This window comes from Macaca fascicularis, chromosome 5 (genome assembly GCF_037993035.2).
Source record: "Macaca fascicularis isolate 582-1 chromosome 5, T2T-MFA8v1.1".
NCBI lineage: Eukaryota > Metazoa > Chordata > Mammalia > Primates > Cercopithecidae > Macaca > Macaca fascicularis.
This window is the reverse complement of record NC_088379.1, coordinates 48655673-48663041: the sequence shown is the minus strand read 5'-3', so window position 1 is coordinate 48663041 and position 7369 is coordinate 48655673.

The following is a 7369-nucleotide window of genomic DNA, read 5'->3' as shown; positions in this document are numbered from 1 at the left end:
CTACAAGGAAAAACTGAATATCCCATAATAAAAACTAAAAAGAAGCTGTCAGTGAAACTTCTTGTTGTGTGGATTCATCTCATATAGCAAAACTTTCCTTTTGATTCAGTAGCTTGGAAATACTCTTTTTGTAGAATCTGGAAATGGACATTTAGGAGACCATTGAGTCCTGTAACACTCTTTTTATAGAATCTGCAAAGGGACATTACAGAGCCCATTGAGGTCTATAAGGAAAAACTGAATATCCCCAGATAAAAAATAGAAAGAAGTTATCTGTGAAACTGCTTTGCTATGTGCGGATTCGTCTCAGAGTGCTAAACCTTTCTTTTCCTTCAGCAGATTGGAAGCACTCTTTTTGTAGAATCTGCAAAGGGATAATTTGGAGCCTATTGAAGCCTACACGAACAAAATGAAATGTCCTACGATAAAAAATGGAAACAAGCTATCTGTAAAACAGCTTTGTAATGTGTGGATTCATCTCAAAAAGCTAAAATTTTATTTTGATTCTGCATGTTGGAAACACTCTTTTCGTAGAATCTGCAAAGAGACATTTCAGATCCCATTGTGGACTATAGGTAAGTACTGAATATTCTATGATAAAAACAGGAAATAAGCTATCTGTGAAAGCAATTGGTGACATGTGGATTCATCTGAAATAGCTAAATCTTTCTTTAGAATCAGCAGGTGAGATTCTTTTTGTGTGATATGCTAAGAGAAATTTTAGAGGCCGTTAAGGCCTGTAGAAAAAAAAAATAAATAAATATCCTGTGATAAAAACTGGAAAGAAGCTTTCAGTAAAACAACTTTGTGATGTGTGGATTCATCTGAAAAAGTGAAATATTTCTTTTTATTCAGCAAGTTGGAAACCTTCTTTTTGTACAATCTGCAAAGAGACATTTCAGAGACCATTGAGTACTATAGGGAAAAACAGGATATCCTGAAACACAAATGAGAAAGGAGCTATCTGTGAAACTGATTTGTGATATGTGGATTCGTCTCACGGAGTTAAACCTTTCCTTTGATTCAGCAGGTTAGAAATACTCTTTGTGTAGAATCTGTGAAAAGTCATTTCAAAGCCCATTGAGTCGTATAACACTCCTTTTGTAAAATCTGCCAAGGGAGAATTCAGAGCCCATTGAGGCCTACAGGGAAAATCAAAATATCCCACAATAAAAACTAGAAAGAAGCTACCTGTGAAATCGCTTTGCTATGTGTCTGTTCATCTTACAAAGCTAAACTTTACTTATACTTCAGCAGGTTGGAAGCATTTTTTTTTTTTTAGAATTTGCTAAGGGATATTTCCCTGTCCAATGAGGTCTATAGAAAAAAAAAAACAAACATTCCATGATGAAAACTAGAAAGAAGGTATCTGTGAAACTGCTTTGCAACATATGAATTCATCTCACAGAGTAAAACGTTTGTTTTGATTTAGCAGGTTGGAAACACTCTTTTTGTGGAATCTGTGATGGGACATTTCGGAGCCCATTGAGGCCTATAAAAAGAGACACTGAATATCCCATGATAAAAACTAGGAGAAGCTACCTGTGAATCTGCTTTCCTATGTGTGGATTCATGTCACAGAATTAAACCTTTCTTTTGATTCAGCAGATTGGAAAGACTCTTGTTATAGAATCCACTAAGGGACATTTCAGAGCCCATATAGGAATATAAGGGAAATCTGAATGTTCTGTGACAAAAAGTAGAAAGAAGCTATCCGAGAAACTGCTTTGTGATGTGTAGATTCATCTCATACAGTTAACCCTTGTCTTTTATTCAGCAGTTTGGAAACATTTTTCTTGTAGAACTTGTGAAAAGCCATTTTAAAACCCATTGGGGCCTATTGGGAAAAAACAAATTTCTTGTGATATAAAATAGCAAGAAGCTATCTGTGATAACTATTTGTGATACGTAGATACATCTCACAGAGATAAACCTTTCTTTATCCTCAACACGATGTAAAAGTAGAACCTGCAAAGGGACATTTCAAAGCCCATTGAGACCTATAGAAATAAACCAAATATCCCGCAATAAAAACTAGTAAGAAGCCATCTGTCAAATCCCATTGTGATGTGTGATTTCATCTCATAGAGTTAAACCCGTTTTTTTATTCACAAGTTGAAAGCACTCTTTCTGTAGAATCTGCAAAGGGACATTTCAGAGCCCATTGAGGCCTATAAGCAAAAACTGAATATTCCATAATAGAAACTAGAAAGAAGCTATCTGTGAGACTGCTTTGCTATTGTGGATTTATCTTAGAGTGCTAAAGCTTTCTTTTGATTCAGCAGATTGGAAACATTCTATTTGTAGAATCTGTGAAGGGACAATTTGGGGCCCATTGAGGCATGTAAAAAAAAATCCCATGATAAAAAATGGAAAACAAGTTATCTGTGAAACTGCTTTGCGATGTGTGAATTCATCTCAAAGAGCTAAATCATTCTTTTGATTCAGCAGGTTGGAAACACTTGTTTTGTAGAATCTGCAAAGGTACATTTCAGAGCCCATTGAGACCTATAGGGAATAACTGGTTATTCCCTGATAAAAACACAAAAAATGCTATCTGTGAAACCACTTGGCAACGTGTGTATTCATCTCAAAGAGCTAAAGGTTTCTGTAGAATCAATAGAGTGGATACACGTTTTTGGCAAAAAGTGCAAAGGGACTTTTCAGAGCCCATTGAGGTCTGTAGGGAAAAACCAAATATCCCATGATAAAATCTAGAAAGAAGGTATCTGTAAAACCAATTTGCGATGCATGGATTCATCTCATTAAGCTAAATCTTTCTTTTTTCTTTTAGCAGGTTGGAAATACTCTTTTTGTACATTCTATGAAGGGACACTCCAGAGTCAGTTGATTCCTACAAGGAAAAACTAAATATCCCTCCATAAAAATGAGAAAGAAGCTATGGGTGAAACTGCTTTGTGATGTGTGGATTCACTGCACAGAGTTAAAACTTATCTTTCATTCAGCAGGTTGGAAACACTTTTTTTGTAGAATCTACGAAGGAACATTTCAGAGCTCATTGAGGCCTATAGGGAAAAACTGAATATCTGGTGATAAAAACTAGAGTGAAGCTATCTCTGAAACCATTCTGTGATGTGTGGATTCTTGTCACAAAGGAAAACCTTTCGTTTTTTCTTCAGGTTGGGCGCACTCTTCTTGTAGAATCTTCAATGAAATATTTCAGAGCCCATTGAGTCCAATAAGGAAGAATTGAATATCCTGCAATAAAAACTAGAAAGACGCTATCTGTCAAACTGCTTTATGAAGTGTGGATTCATCTCACAGATTTAAACCTTCCTTTTGATTCAGCAGGTTGGAAACACTCTTTTTGTAGACTGTTCGAAGGGATATTTCATAGCCCATTGGGATATAGAGGGAAAACTGAATACCCTGCAATACATACTAGAAAGAAAATATCTGTGAAACCACTTTGCAACGTGTGGATTCATCTCAGGTGGGAAACACTCTTTCTGTAGAATCTGCGAAGGAATTTTGCAGAGCCCATTTAAGACTATAGAGACAATCATAGTATCTCATGATAAAAACTAGAAAGAAGTGATCTGTGAGAGCACTCTGTGATGTGTGGGTTTATCTCACAGGGTTAAATTTTTCTTTTGATTCAGCAGGTTGGATACACTCTTTTTGTAGAATCTGCAAAGAGACATATCATAGTCCTTGGAATCTATAGAAAATAACAGAATATCTTGCAATAAAAAATAGACAGATGCTATTTGTGAATTGATTTGTGATAAGTTTATTCATCTCACAGGGTTAATCCTCTCTTTTGATTCAGCATGCTGGAAACACTCTTTTTGTAGAATCTGCGAATCAGCATGTTGAAAACATTCTTTTTGTAGAATCTGCAAAAGGACATTTCAGAGTTCATGGACACCTATGAAGAAAAACTGAATATTTCATGATAAATATGAGAAAGAAGCTATCTGTGATACTGTTTGCAATGTGTGGATTCATCTCACATAGGTAAACTTTTCTTTTGATTCAGCAGTTAGAAACACTGTTTGTTTAGAAGTGGTGGAGTGATATTTTGGAGTTCATTGAGATCTATGGGTAAAAATGGAATATCCCATGATAAAATGAGAAAGAAACTTTATGTGAAACCACTTTGTGATATGCGGATTCATCTCACAGAGTTAATTCTGTCTTTTGATTCATCAGGTAACAAACACTCTTTTTGTAGAATGTGTGAAGGAACATTTCAGAGTCCAGTGAGGTCAATAGTAAAAAACCGAATATCCTGTGATTGAGGACTGTGGGGACCAACCAAACATAGCTATAAAAACTAGAGAGATGCTACCTGTGAAACTCCTTTGCGATGTTTAGATTAACCTCACAGAGCTAAACCTTTCTTTTGAATCAGCAGGTTAAAAACACTCTTTGTAGAATCTGCAAAGGGACATTTCAGAGCCTATTGAGGCTTAAAGAGAAAAACAGAATATCCTGTGATAAAAACGTCAAGGAAGCTGTCCATGAAACCACAGTAGGATATGTAGATTCATCTCACAGAACTACATCTTTCTTTTGTTTAAACGGTTTGGAAACACTATTTTGTAAAATCTGTGAAGGGATAATTTGGAGCCCATTGAGGCTTATATGGAAAAACTGAATTCCCTGTGATAAAAATGAGAAAGAACTTTCTGTGATGTGTGGATTCATCTCAGAAAGTTAAACACTTCTTTTTATTCAGGAGTTTGCATTTGCTCTTTTTCTAAAATCTGCAAAGCAAAAATTCAGAGCTCACTGAGGCCTACTGGGAATAACCAAATATTCCATGAAAAAAAAAAAAAAAAACTAGAAAGAAGGTATCTGTGAATTGCTTTGTGATATGTGCATGCATTTCACAGAGTTAAACATTTTCTTTGATTCAGCAGGTTGGAAATAATCTTTACGCAGAATCTGTGAAGAGCTATTTCAAAGTTCATCGAGGCCTTTAGACAAAAAACTGAATATCCTGTGATAAAAACTAGAAAGAAGCTATCTGTGAAACCACTTTGTGATGTTTGGATTCATCTCACAGAGCTAAATCTTTCTTTTCTTTCAGTAGGTTGGAAATACTCTTTGTATAGAATCTGTGAAGAGACACTTCGGTGCCCAGTAAGGCCTATAGGGAAAAATCGAATATCTGGCAATAGCATCTAGAATGAAGTTATCTGTAAAACAATTTTGTGATGTGTGGATTTATCTCACAGAGTAAAATCGTCTATGTAATTTAGTAGATTGTAAACACTCTTTTTGTAAAATCTGCAAAGGGACATTTTGGAGCCCATTGAGGGCTGCTGGAAAAAGTGGAATATCCTGCCATAAACATTACAAAGAAGCTATCAGTGAAACCACTTTGTGATGTGTGGATTCATCTCAGTGTTTAACTATTCTTTTGATTCAGCAGGAATCAAAACTATTCTTTTGATTCAGAAAGAGTGTTTCCTCTTTCTTTATGGAATCTGCAGTGAAATATTTCACAACTGATTGAGGCTTATAGGAAAAATTGGAATATCCCATGATAAAAACTTGAAAGACGATATCTGTGAAACCACTATGTGATGTGTGGATTCCTCTCACAGAGCTAAAACTTTCTTTTACCTCAGAATGTTGGCAAAACTCTATTTGTACAATCTGCAAAAATATATTTCAGACCCCATTGAGACCTATAAGGGAAAGCCAAATATCCTGTGATAAAAACTAGAAAGAAGCCACTGGTGAAACAACTTTGTGATGTGTGTGTTCCTTGCACAGAGTTAAATCTTCTTTTTGATTCAGGAGGGTGGAAACACTCCTCATGTAGAATATGCGAAGATACAAGTCTGAGTCCATTTGGGCCTAGAGGGAAAAAGTGAATATCCCACAATAAAAACCAGAAAGAAGCTATCTGTGAAACCACTTTACAATGCATGGATTCATCTCATATAGTTAATCCTTTGTTTTAATTTTGCAGGTTGGAAATACTTTCTGTAGAATATGCAAAGGGATATTTCAGAGCATATTGAAGCCTACAGAGATAAAAAGAGCATCCCACAGTAAAAATTGGAAAAATGTTATCTGTGAAACTGCTTTACATTGTTTGCATTCATCTCACAGAGTTAAACCATTCTTTTGATTCAGCAATTGGAAAAACTCTTTGTATAAAATCTGTGAATAGTCATTTCAGAGTCCACTGAGGCCTGTAGGAAAACTAACAAACAGAAAGGACATCCACACCAAAACCCCATCTGTACGTCACCATCATCAAAGACCAAACAAAGGTAGATAAAACCACAAATATGGGGAGAAACCAGAGCAGAAAAGCTGAAAATTCTAAAAATCAGAGTGCCTCTTCTCCTCCAAAGGAATGCAGGTCCTCGCCAGCAATGGAACAAATCTGGATGGAGAATGACTTTGACGAGTTCACAGAAGAAGGCTTCAGAAGATCAGTAATAGCAAACTTCTCTGAGCTAAAGGAGGATGTTCGAATCCATCACAAAGAAGCTAAAAACCTTGAAAAAAGATTAGATGAATGCCTAACTAGAATAAACAGTGTAGAGACCTTAAATGATCAAATGGAGCTGAAAACCATGGCATGAGAACTGCATGACGCATGCCCTAGCTTCAGTAGCCAATTTGATCAAGTGGAAGAAAGGCTATCAGTGATAGAAGATCAAATGAATGAAATGAAGCAAGAAGAGAAGTTTAGAGAAAAAAGAGTAAAAAGAAACAAACAAAGCCTCCAAGAAATATGGGGCTATATGAAAAGAACAAATCTACATCTTATTGGTGTACATGAAAGTGATGGGGAGAAAGGAAGAAAGTTGGAAAACATTCTCAGGATATTATCCAGGAGAACTTCCAGAACCTAGCATTCAGGCCAACATTCAAATTCAGGAAATACAGAAAACGTCACAAAGACATTCCTCGAGAAGAGCAACTCCAAGACACACAATTTTCAGACTCACCAAAGTCGAAATGAAGGAAAAAATGTTAAGGGCAGCCAAAGAGAAAGGTCGGGTTATCCACAAAGGGAAGCCCATCAGACTAAGAGCAGATCTCTCGGCAGAAATTCTACAAGCCAGAAGAGAGTGGGGGCCAATATTCAACATTCTTAAAGAAAAAAATTTTCAACCCAGAATTTCATATCCAGTCAAACTAAGCTTCATTAGTGAAGGAGAAATAAAACCCTTTACAGACGTACAAATGCTGAGAGATCTTGTCACCACCAGGCCTGCTTTACAAGAGCTCCTGAAGGAAGCTCTAAACATGGAAAGGAAAAACCGGTACCAGCCACTGCAAAAGCATGCCAAATTGTAAAGACCTTCAGTGCTAGGAAGAAATTACATCAACTAATAAGCAAAATAACCAGCTAACATCATAATGACAGGAT